Raw genomic sequence first — 12,987 nt, forward strand, 5'->3', positions numbered from 1 at the left:
AATCTCGCGGACGCCTCCAAATACCCGCTTGGAAGTCCTCCTAAATTGAAGGTAAACAAACCAGCGGTCAGGTGTGCACGACGGAGAGCCATCTGTTGAGTTGAGGATAAAGCATAAAAGGGCGGGTTCGATACACAATTAAGTTTTCGGGTATGAACGGAGGCGGAGGAACTCAAACCAAGACTTACAGATGTAGCGGATCCTCCTCCTCCTCTTCCTCCTCCTTGGCAGACAATAAAACTGACTCGCGTAAATATTCCGCCGTAGATAAGTTTTATTATATACTCGCAAGCGAGAGAAGCGGAGCATAGCCAGCCAGCACTTGGCTCTCCACTGGGAGGCAAATTTTGCCTGCCTCCTTTGTCTGCGGTGTCGGCGATGCGGCTCTGCTTTTCAGGGCTTTTCGTTTCCATACGGAGGATATTTCAGGAGCCCCGAAAGCGTATACTTAAACAGTCCAGATCTTTGCATGCTGTCTTGATCTTTATACCCAAAAGCATTTTCTTGATCATCTAAATTTCTTTTATTTGAAAGTTGTTCTCAATGTGCTCGCATCGGTGGCCTCACCTAGCAATAATTTCCCCACTTGCCTGCTGTTCTGTTTCCTAAATTTCTTTCGTCTGACTCCAGTGAGAAATGGACAGAGATCTGCGTCAGGGACGTCTTGTCATTTCAACGGTTACGATCATTTTTTTTTTGAGAGACTGTAGTCGAGAAGCGAGACTAATCAATCCTTCAAAGTCTTAATCTTGATTTTGAAACATTTGACACCCTGGATCAAAAGCTTATTATCCGAGATCTTCCGTTGTTGATGATACATAGTATGGACGTCCTCGTAACGTAATCATACACAACTGTACGTTGACTTTTTTAAAGACGAACCAACCAAATGTAAGCGAGCAATCTTAATACTCATGAAAAGGACAAATCAAATTAGGTTTATCAAATCTTGATCTTTGATAAAACAATTGATTTGAAAATCACTGCTTTTGGTGACAGCAGCTCCAACTTACCCAAACGTAGTTTAGGTTAGGTTAGGAAGATCAATTTAATTTGAGATCATATGAGAGCAAGGTAGTTTACTGGGGTCGAAGCACAATCACTGGGCTGACTTGCAGCAAACGAAACAGCCGAGGGATATCATGCATATGTCTGTGGGGCCTAGTTGTAGATAGGGGAGCTGTAGCTTCGATGTATCAAACATGAAAGCTAAAGAATGGATGTGAACGAATGAAACCTTTTCTTCGTCTGTTCCTGGCGCTACCCCGATGACGCGGGAATCGGCGAAACAGGTACGAAAGAATAATATTTTCTTTTTTTCAAGATTCGATGTCGTCACTTTCCACAATATCCCTAATTCTGAACAAGCCACCAACGACAATAGGACTGCTAACGCCGATGCGTACCGGCAGTAGGAGAGTTCCATCGCAAAAGACCGTATTTCCCCGTTTCAGTAAGGGGTTTCGATCCTCCAAGCTTAGGACCTGTGGGATATCCCTGCGTAAAGTTCTAACCCTTCTTCAAAAGTAGGTTCCTTGTCCACCATAAACTCGCACAAAAGAGAAACTCGTGACTGCGCTCGCGATCGAAAACTTTTATGCTGATAGAGAGAAAAAAATATAGATAAAGGTCAGAGGAGTAGGGGATTTATTGATCATACTCACAATGAATGATGAATTAAACTTACAAAAATCATTTATCAAAATCATCAATAATTCGACGTTACAACTGGCTATTTGTACCGGTGCTAGTAAGCAACCATCCCATCTCTCGCGGCTGACGCGTTACGGAACGAGTGACAACCGAAGGAGATACTCCGTTTGGTATCAGTATTGAGAACACAGCGCGTCCCTCCCTCCGTGCGGGGGTCTTTGTTGGGACGGCTGTTGGCAGGGCTGTAGAAGTAGCCACCGCCAAGCGATGGACGGGTCAGAAATTGTGGGGCAGTCGCGCGAGACTTGAATTAGAATGGATGTGGATATTTCTCTCTCTCTCTCTCTCTCTCTCTCTCTCTCTCTCTCTCTCTCTCTCTCTCTCTCTCTCTCTCTCAGTCCCAGATGGGAATGGGATCTAACGACGGGACGGTGGCAAAACTGCCTCGGGATGATGGGAGAGTGATTATCGGGTCCTGACAAAAACAAGAGTATATAGGGACAATATATCTGTCACCCATAAAACATGCAGATCCGAGGCTCCTCCTCCCAAAAGGTTCCTGCTACAGGAGAGCATCATTCTGTAAGGATGTGTGGGTGCTAAAAATCCTATTATGTAGGCTTCCCCCTGAAGCGAGGATTGGTTTAGCTTGTTCTACAGTAAATAGTTCCAACGAAAAAGGATTTCCTTTTTTCTTTTCTTTATGAGGACAGACTCAACGTTTCCTAGATGAGGTAGATGAAGAAATGGGTTGGGAAATGTGACAATAACAACAGGGAAAATTCTTGTGGAATACATCTCTCACCATGTTCAACGAACTGATGATTTCTGCACTACGTTCAGTGCTCTATGGTATCAAAGGAAGGGTAAGATACACGTATTTCTGTACAGAATGAACCAGGCTCTCCATATGACTTCTGGTGTTAGTATCTTTCAGTCGATTTCAGGTCGTTGGCACGTTCCCAATCGCCTCACTTCCTGATTGCTCCTACCGTCTCCCTTTCTCCCTCCAATCAGCATAAGAATGGCATCGGCACCGGGGCGTCTGCCCGAGATGAGAGCCAGCCAGAAGATGCCACATGGGAACCGTACGCTGGCCGACAAACACTCACGCCAGCCGGCATGGCACAGTAGCGGAGGAAACCTTGCCACAGAGCGGCGGCGATGAGAGCACCACAGAGCGACCACGGTACACCTCATCAGCCTATAACACTCCGCGAACTCCTACAGAAATTGGGGCGGCATTTGTATAAGAGGAGAGTTATATACCCCAGAGCGTGCCACAGCGCAGCGCCGCGTAACAGCACCACACAGAGGTTCGCACACCTGTGTACCACAGCGCCGCACCGTAATTCACAGCAGCAGCAGCAGTAGTAGTGTGGGCGAGCTGTACGGACCTAGTCTACGGGCCGAGGGTGCTGACAGATTGGATGGGCCATGAAGACCATCCTCAACTGATTGGAATAACTTAACACCCAGTCACTGACTGATTGGATGCACCAAATAGAGCTCAGAATGTAGATTAGTTTTACTTACGGGAGCCCACGCCAGCAGGGTATGTGAAATGAAGGCTAGGACGTGGATGTTCAGGGTATTGGGCAAGGGATGGGGGTGGTGGCAAAGGGTTAAGGTGATGACAGCAGAGTACAAGATTAACACTCGCTGACGATAGTGGTTTGTGAGGGTAGTGGCTAAAGTGGGAAGCGGTCAGTGGTGGAAGTAGCTAAACGGAGCAGAGCCAACGAAGTAGCGAACGCATATGTTGCACTTCATTTAGACTATACAGTCTAAATACGTGGGTAGAAGCTGTCTGAAAGGTACTGGTGCCACGTCGGTGCACTGGCGCAGAGAAGAGAGCGAGGGTAGCTGACAGCGGGCGGGTGGGACAGGCCTGCCAGTTGTAACATCGGAAATGACAGAGTATCAGAGCTCATCGTTAGGTATTCCAGTGACGTCAAAAGAGGGTTTGTCGCCTGGCTCCTGATGAAAAGGGATGAGGATAGGTGGACTAGTGTGATGTATGACGAGGTAGGTTGAAGGGACAGAGAAGAGATGAAAAGGAGAGAAAGGATAGGTGAAGGAAGATGCAGGAAGAAAGGAGAGACGCAAGAGTCTTGACAAGTGAGAGATGATAGAGACTAGAAAGGGAAAAAGATGGGTGACAGACGGAAGGGGTGAGATATACAAAGATAAACAAATGAGAGACAGAGATTGGTTAAGAAGGGAGACAGACAGGTGAAGGAAGGCGAGAGATAGAAAAGAATGAAATTACAAGAGAGGGAAAGGGAGAAATAGGTGAAAAGGGGAAAGAAACAAGTGAAGGGAAGGAGAACTAAGTGTAGGAGGGGGAGGGAGGGTTGCGCGAGGCAGAGGAATAGACGAGTGAGGGAGGAGAGGAAATATGTGATACAGGAGCCCATAAGATCAGTAAATTAGGGGAAGGTCTGGTGTATGGTAGCGAGACAGGCGGAATGTGTTGACTTAGGAAGGAGAGATGAGTATGGGCAAGCGTGGGTCAGTGGAGCAAGACTGGGGTAGTGGGGCAGGTGGGTGGGGGCATGGGACAGGTCCTCTGTAGCTAGATGGGTGGGTGGGTAGGTGGCATATGGTGTAGCCGAGACGAAAACACGAAGGAAACCATTTCTGGAAGTGTCGAAGTTCTGACATCATGAATCCACTCTGGACAGAGAGGCAGACATCCTTGACATCCCATGAAAGTGCTCTGATTACAGACACTTAGTGAAGACAGCGCTACACACAGACACAGACACACACACACAGCACACACACACACCAGCCGGACGGAGAGGCTGGGGGCAACTTCCAGCCCAACAAAAAGTGGTCCATACGGGGGCCGAAGTAACCTCTCACACACCCAAATTCTCGAGCTAAGGAGAAACGAGACCACATAAACCCAGGATCAGATACGAAAGGAACACACATGTTAACAAGCAGTGGGATAAAATTATACAGTTCTTGCTCCTCATTGCCGTCTGGTCCAGCCCAGTGGGGCAGAGTTACAACAGCGGGATATATATATATTCGCTGTGATGAGCATTGATATGAACTGATGGCATGGACTCGAGGTCAGGCCTAACTAGCACTGTAATCTCGTCAGACTTCGCCCGCAGACGTACCTAACTTGATACAATGTTGAGGATGTATTTACAACATAATGAGGGCTCGATCAGAATTTATGGCACTAAGTCGACGACAGCACAGGAACTGTTCGTCTAATGAAATACATAATGTTGGTAATTAGGTACATACCTGTCTGGCCCAAGGCGCCCGTGGTAAAACGCCTGTGGGAGAAGAAGTGGGTGGTCAAGTCGAGGAGTCGTCTCGCTCGCAACTCTTTGTTCAGTGAGGATTTCTTTGGCCTCCGTCATCGTTCGCGCTGAAGAACAATCCCCATCCTGTGGAGTCAATCCAGACATCAAATCGTAGCTCATTTTCTCCCAGTTCTAAACTTCAATCTCCTCCATTACATAATCACCCACAGGTATCCCGGTAGATGGTACACATGTATCGGTAACACAGAGAGTCATCCTTAACCTGCTCGTCACATGGGCTAACCCCCCTCGACTCCGACGGTTCATGTACAGGGGCGACGCCTTCGTTGATTCTCCTCCACCGCGAACGCCTGGCATAAATTCTCACAAAACATTTCAAGTGAGGCTGAAGCCGATAATATATCTACCAAAGTATATGGACACAATTATACCCGAGTAATGATTATATATATATATATATATATATATATATATATATATATATATATATATATATATATATATATATATATATATATATATATATATATATGAGAGACATGGCATAATAAAAAAAAAAGATGACAACTGGTTGTTTATCAGCGAGGATTAAATTGCTAAACACCGCAATATCATGAGGCTACAATGTGCAAATAATGTAAGGATAAGTTAGGCTTGATCAGTACCCACGGACCTCGGTGGAGAGAGCAGAGCATTATACCTCTCTCAGATTTTGTATTAATCTCTTATCTTTATATAAGCTTCGGTAAACGACACATAAAAACAGCCTTAAACGACATATGTATGGGTTAAGAGGAAAATAATAATAAAAAAGCATTTACGAAAGGGTAAATCACAGGGTCTTCCACACACACACACACACACACACACACACACACACACACACACACACACACACACTTTGCAGAACAAAAATATATTTCATAGTTCTATAGCCCACACACAACACATACTATCCCATGTCCACACTGTTCTGATTTAACTCATACTGTCCATGAGAACAAGAAATATATACGCAATGGCAGAGATGCGCATAGTACAGAAGGTGCGGAATAGAGAGATAAATACAGAGAGGACACCACATTAGTGGCAGATTTTGGTGAGGATTAAGAGAGCATCACAGACATGTTACTGAGGACCGAACACGCCACTAGATCACATAGGAATATAGACACTGCAGACGAAAGATGCACCGCCACACCCCACATAATAAACAAGGTCTTGAATACACACACTAGGCACCTCTATGGAGGCAGCAGTGAGTAATGGCAAGCATCTAATTATGTTTTGTCAGGAGGATAAACGGGCGTGTCGGAGGGCGGACGTCTGGCTTGCATACCACTGTGAAGATTTCCCTGGCTGGGGTGCTGAGTTTAGCGTCGGGTGCTTAATGTTCTGATGAACGACCGCTAAAATCGCGGACAGATCAGGGGCGACGGCTAGGAACGTTATAAATTCATTCATGAGATGGGCCGCGTGGCGGCGGACCAACTCCTCCATCACGGCAGCAACGGCCGAGCTAACACAAGCTTCTGCTACGGACGGCAAGCCTCTGCTGTCGTGCTTGATGTAGGGCACTCCCAGGCGATCTGGGTCAACGATGAATTGCGTCACAATTAACCAGAATTACACAAGAATCTCAGTTAAGCCATAAAGTAGGGGTTTAGGAGACGCAAACAGGTGATCAGGCTGAGTTAGGAGAGGCTCTTACACGCTCACCGGAGTGAGAGCGCGCCCCGGCAGCTGAGACAATATGTGCGGAATATTGTAAACAAACTGAAACACACGAAGAAAACCTGATGCCATTTTGTCTCGGCCAAGCGCAGCGGAGGAGGCCGGAGGAAAAGGGAGGGTGTTCTCCGGGTTGCTGAATAACAAGGTCCAGGTTGACAGATGGCATGTGTAATGTACCTGTGACGGTGAGATACAGCCCCGGGAAGACAGGGAATAAGACGCATCCTTGCACCAATCCATTACTGTTATCCCACGGCATCTGCCCCGTCAACAGCAGTCAGCAGGGCCCCCCCCGTACGTAAACAAAACACCGGGTCTGATCTCGCCTCGCCGCCAGAACACCCAGGCTGAATTATTGTTTATACTATCCAAGTCGCCGCTAACAGATGGGAATAACTTAGCAAGGCGTCACCAATTAATTGGCTAATCAAGAGGGTAATATGGCCAAGACCTACGAGGCAAATGGAAGGGAGAAGGTGCAGCTGGTGGTCTAGAGATGCGGAGGAGGGAGTCACACAGGCCAGAGGCTCTTCCAGCAGAGGTGGGGTGGCTGCTCTAATTCCCCAGGACGGAAGCTTCTCCAAGGGCGTTGGAGGATCCGAGCCCTTCTCACAGAACCACCGCAACACCACAAACTCATTCCTATTCTAAATTCCTACTGAAGCGCTGGACGCTCTTGAACCACGACTCGCCGTTTGACTATCATCCAAACGACGTTTTATTTCTTTCCGTAAAAAAAAAAAAATTTCTTTCTGTTCATCACGAAATATCCCGAGTGAGAGACTCATTCCAACCGAACCTGTCGCTGAATTTAGTTTCATCTTTCTACCAAGTGCCTTTCCTCCCTTCGAGTCGTCCTTCAGCTCCGTCTTTGTGATTAATTGAATAACCCGCATATAATTGTCCTCCACCGCGCCAGGAATGCACGATGAGCCTTGGCGTGTGGAGGGGGTACAGGCCGGTCGCCAGGCCTGTCGAATCGCAAAGGTTTATTGGCGATGACGACACGGACTTTAGAATGACCCACACACACACACACACACACACACACACACACACACACACACACGTATGAATATATATACATACGTGTGTGTGTGTGTGTGTGTGTGTGTGTGTTGAATAGATATTGGTAAATAAAGAATGGAAAGATTGTGATAAAGTTGAAAAATGAGGGATATATATATATATATATATATATATATATATATATATATATATATATATATATATATATATATATATATATATATATATATATATATATATATATATATATAATTGTTTAGGTAGATTTGGAGCTAGAAAAAAGGAAAGATCGAACTCACTAAGACGAAAACCAAACAAAATCAAAAACCCTGAAAGCTGATGATATTTCATAATAGAAGGAGCAACGTAAGAAGCATAAAGGACTGATAGGAAGAGTTGAACAATAAACGGATTAAAGGAGATGAAGCTTTAAGAAAGATCGATAAAGGGAATGAAAAAAAAATAAAGCAGGATCACAGAAAGCAAAACAAGGTGGTAAGGACGATGAAAAGAACTTAATGAATGAAGGAGGAAAACAAAAGACGGATTAAGAAGAGAAAGAATACGGAGAATATGGACATAGAGGAGAGAGAGAGAGAGAGAGGAAGCACAGAAGGAAAATTAAAGGAATGGGGACATGACAGGGGTCACAATGTGGAGTGAGAAATCATGAGAGAGAGAGAGAGAGAGAGAGAGAGAGAGAGAGAGAGAGAGAGAGAGAGAGAGAGAGAGAGAGAGAGTCTAGAGGAGGAAGGAAACATGAGAGTCATCAGCACAAAAATACAAAGAATACAATAACGTTTCATAAAACAATAAACTATCCAGGAGGAGGCACAGAAGGCTGACAGTTGAACAAAAGGAGGGAAAACGGATACGAAAAATATGCAAAGCAAAGACACCCGGTGAAGAAAGATGAAGGAGAGTGACAAGAATAAAAAAAAAAAGTGGTCGACCAAAAAAGAAATAATTCCGGTAAAATACGAAGACAACGAATGTCACAGTAAATGGCACAAGAGAGCAGATACAAATGCAGGAGGGAGATTGTACATCTGAGTAACTGTGAGGTCGGAAGTGGTAAGAGGCCTGACGAAAGAGAAAATGACATCTGAGCTGTGTGTGTTGGGCGCCCTTGATGATGAGCAGTTGCTTGAGAGAGCCGGAGGCTGGGACAGAGTGTAGGAGGGAGGTGTTGGGAGAGTGAGGGGGTCCTTAGGAGGACTTACGACCAGATTTTGCCATTAGGCGAAGCGCTGTCGGAGTGGCGCTCACCGAATTTGCCACCCGCGCCTGGTGTTCTCAGGCGGTCACCCGTCCAAGTACGAGCCAGAGACAACGCTGCTTAACTCCTCAGATCGGATGAGGAGTTTTGTTTGCCGACCCCGGTACGGCTGGGAAAGAGAGAGAGGCGCAGAGAGATAGATAGATAGATAGATAGATAGATAGAGAGAGAGAGAGAGAGAGAGAGAGAGAGAGAGAGAGAGAGAGAGAGAGAGAGAGAGAGACGTAGCAATGGGTAGTGAGGCATGGAGGGCTAGACTGAAGAACTCGTAGAGCTAAAAAACGTTGTCAAGATGAGAGACAAATTGAGGAGGGGGAGGGAAACGTTTCTTACCTCCCTACCCACGAGTACTTACGACGCGATGTGGCCTGGAGGCAGGGCTGCCGTGCAGCACTTACCATACACCCAGAGAGATAGGGCCTACCTACGAGTATTCACGATTGGTAGATTGTAGGTACATGAGTAACATGACTGGTAAACTAAAGGCATATGAGCAATATGACAGGTAGACTGTAGGTACATGAGCAATATGACAGGTAGACTGTAGGTACATAAGCAATATGACAGGTAGACTGTAGGCACATGAGCAATATGACAGGTAGACTATAGGTACATGAGCAGTATGACGGGTAGACTGTAGGTACATGCGCAATATGACAGGTGGACTGTAGGTACATGAGCAATATGACAGGTAGACTGTAGGCACATGAGCAATATGACAGGTAGACTGTAGGTACATGAGCAATATGACAGGTAGACTGTAGGTACATGAGCAATACAACTGGTAAGCTGTAGGTACATGACCAATATGACTGGTAAGTTGTAGGTACATGACCAATATGACTGGTAAGCTGTAGATACATGAGCTATATGACTGGTAAGTTGTAGGTACATGATCAATATGAGGTGTAAACTGTAGGTACATGACCAATATGAGTGGTAAACTGTAGGTACATGACCAATATGAGTGGTAAACTGTAGGTACATGACCAATATGAGTGGTAAGCTGTAGATACATGAGCTATATGACTGGCAAAATATAGATACACGAGAGAGATGACTGGTAGACTGATGATGCCTGAGGCATGTGTAGGAGTGACGTTGGTGTATGACGGTCAAAGAAATAGTCGTTCGGAAACAAGTCCCTCTGATCTCAATTACTGCGGGATCCATTCAGCTTTTCAATTCCATTAGGAGGCTTGGCCAAGCAGACGAGGCTTGTCAACCCTCCCCGTGCACCACTGGAATACACCCACATTTGTTCCCCAGGATTAATTTGCCAATTTCGATGACGTTCACCTGGGCATAAAATCCACAACGGTACATTGCAAATTAGTTCGAAATCATAACTGCATAAAGCGGACATACCCTCGCAAAGACTTAGAGTTTGGCAGTTGTGTGTGTGTGTGTGTGTGTGTGTGTGTGTGTGGAGGATGGGGGGAGGACAAGCGTAATGCCTCGCTTGTAATAAGTCGCATGAATGATTTTCCATCCAGTTCGAAACCGTATTCTGTTATCTTATTTACTGCGGCCACTTGCCTGGGGAGGGAAGGGGGGATATCCATACGACGAGGACCATACGAAACATTTCTGATCTACGTTAATTGGATGGTAATTAATCTGGCAATGAGTGAGACTCCATTGTTTTCCCCCAGGCTAGGCCACAGGACGACCGTCAACCGCGAGCACAGATGAAGTCTCCATAACGAAGCACACAGGTACGATGACTTAGCTAATCCTCATCACCTGGGGAAAAAAAAGATAGCCCAGACATTTGATAAAGTTTACAAGGTGGTAGAGGTAAAGAAAATGGGGGTGGTGGGTTCAAGGTATGAAAGAAAATGGGGGTAGGGGATACAAATTTGCGAATGAAACATATATATTTCTATTCACGATATCCACTTCTGATCAAAAAGAGTAGGGGGAAAAAAAAAAGGAGGCATTCGAACCAATTCAAACCAAAACGACTCTCTCTCTCTCTCTCTCTCTCTCTCTCTCTCTCTCTCTCTCTCTCTCTCTCTCTCTCTCTCTCTCTCTCTCTCTCATTTTTTTTTAACATCTATAAATACTGCAATTTTGCTAATGCATTTCCAGGAGGGTGGACGCTGCCCGTGATACCGTATTCCTTTTGATGAAATGTTGGATGTTACGTCGACTCGTATGGACTAACAGCGACGCCAGCACTACGTAGGACGCATGTATAATCATCCATTGATGCACGGGTCGGCTTTTGTGATCCAGCAGCAGCCATTACAAAAAAAAAAAAAAAATACAAAAAAATTCGAAAAAAAAATAACCGAGTCCCTCTCTCTCTCTCTCTCTCTCTCTCTCTCTCTCTCTCTCTCTCTCTCTCTCTCTCTCTCTCTCGACGTCACCGTTAATAAAACGCGTACGTGAATATTATGGAAACATGGTTCAGACATGAGCTCAGACCCAGCGGTTAGTGCAATATTATGGTGACCTCTTTGGGTCCTCGTCAAAGGCTTCCTTGTGTCTCTTTTTTTCTCCATCATCTTCTGTCTCAGCTGTTCTTCTTCTTGGTGGTGTTGTTGCAACCATAAACTCCTTTCGTCACAGCCGAAGTGTTCTTGTCATAGCCATGATGTTCTTGTCGTAGCTAGGATGTTCTTGTCACAGCCGAAGTGTTCTTGTCATGGCCATGATGTTCTTGTCGTAGCTAGGATGTTCTTGTCACAGCCGAAGTGTTCTTGTCATAGCCATGATGTTCTTGTCGTAGCTAGGATGTTCTTGTCACAGCCGAAGTGTTCTTGTCATAGCCATGATGTTCTTGTCGTAGCTAGGATGTTCTTGTCACAGCCGAAGTGTTCTTGTCATAGCCATGATGTTCTTGTCGTAGCTAGGATGTTCTTGTCACAGCCGAAGTGTTCTTGTCATGGCCATGAAGTTCTTGCAGCAGCGAAGATCAATATAATGTTGAAATAATAACTAGTTTCGGTCGGTACCATGGGAGAAGGAAATACCGGAATGACACTTATATGCTAAGCTTGATCTAGAACCTGCTCTGCAGCAGCAGGAGCAATAGAAGTGGTAGTAGTAATAGTAATAGTAGTAGTAGTAGTAGTAGTAGTAGTAGTAGTAGTAGTAGTAGGGGTAGCGCTAGCAGTACTAGTAAAAACTGTAGAGTTGGGATGGTAGACGAGAAAAGTAGACAAAGTAGACAAAAACATAGAATGGAAACTCCACATTAAAGAGAAACTTTCCCTACCTTACCAAAAAAAAAGGGGGGGGGGGAGATTTGTGTAAATATTAAAACATTTCATCACGTAAGTGACAATCAATTATTCTCTCTCAATTTTTTTTCCAATGCTTATAGAGTAATCTGAAGTACGAGACATAACTCAAGCTTCAGTATAACTGTAGAATCATGCTTCCCTTGAGTGTTCATCCGTATATACTAGAGAGAAAATATATATATATATATATATATATATATATATATATATATATATATATATATATATATATATATATATATATATATATATATATATAACTCTCCTGGGGAAAAGGAAATGAAGGAAAAAGGATTAGCGGTCAGGCAGGGCAGATTTAAGAGAAATATAATATACAAAATAGAAAGTAAAAATAGGAATTGTAATTTGCCTTAAATCGTGTCACCATTATATATATATAGAGAGAGAGAGAGAGAGAGAGAGAGAGAGAGAGAGAGAGAGAGAGAGAGAGAGAGAGAGAGAGAGAGAGATCCAATCCTCTCTTTCTTCTTCGAAAGGCAATGGATCGGTGAATCTCCTTAAAGACCTATAAAGCACATATACACCCGGAGGCCAAATAGGCACTTCAGCGCCCTCTACACACGATCGTCGGGTTACGTAATATTCGTTTCGATGGACCGATTGTGCAAGATAAGTAGATTCAAACCCTGACATCCACGTCCCATTGATTTTGCTCGTGGGTGTCGAATACTTTCTCTGATGACCCATGAAATTGGTGAATTGGATTGTGTACTCGCTTCCCTAC

At 44.8% G+C, this 12,987-nt stretch overlaps 1 long non-coding RNA gene across 1 annotated transcript in view; it reads right to left on the reverse strand.

Annotated features, from left to right (window-relative positions):
• Positions 1–4,943: 4,943 nt before the first annotated feature.
• LOC139751763 (uncharacterized) overlaps positions 4,944–12,987 on the reverse strand; it is a 76,141-nt gene continuing 68,097 nt past the window's right edge. Inside the window, exon 3 of the long non-coding RNA XR_011713421.1 lies at positions 4,944–5,069. This is a non-coding gene — a long non-coding RNA (uncharacterized lncRNA). The remainder of the gene's footprint in view (positions 5,070–12,987) is intronic.

The sequence above is a fragment of the Panulirus ornatus genome, chromosome 12 (genome assembly GCF_036320965.1).
Source record: "Panulirus ornatus isolate Po-2019 chromosome 12, ASM3632096v1, whole genome shotgun sequence".
NCBI lineage: Eukaryota > Metazoa > Arthropoda > Malacostraca > Decapoda > Palinuridae > Panulirus > Panulirus ornatus.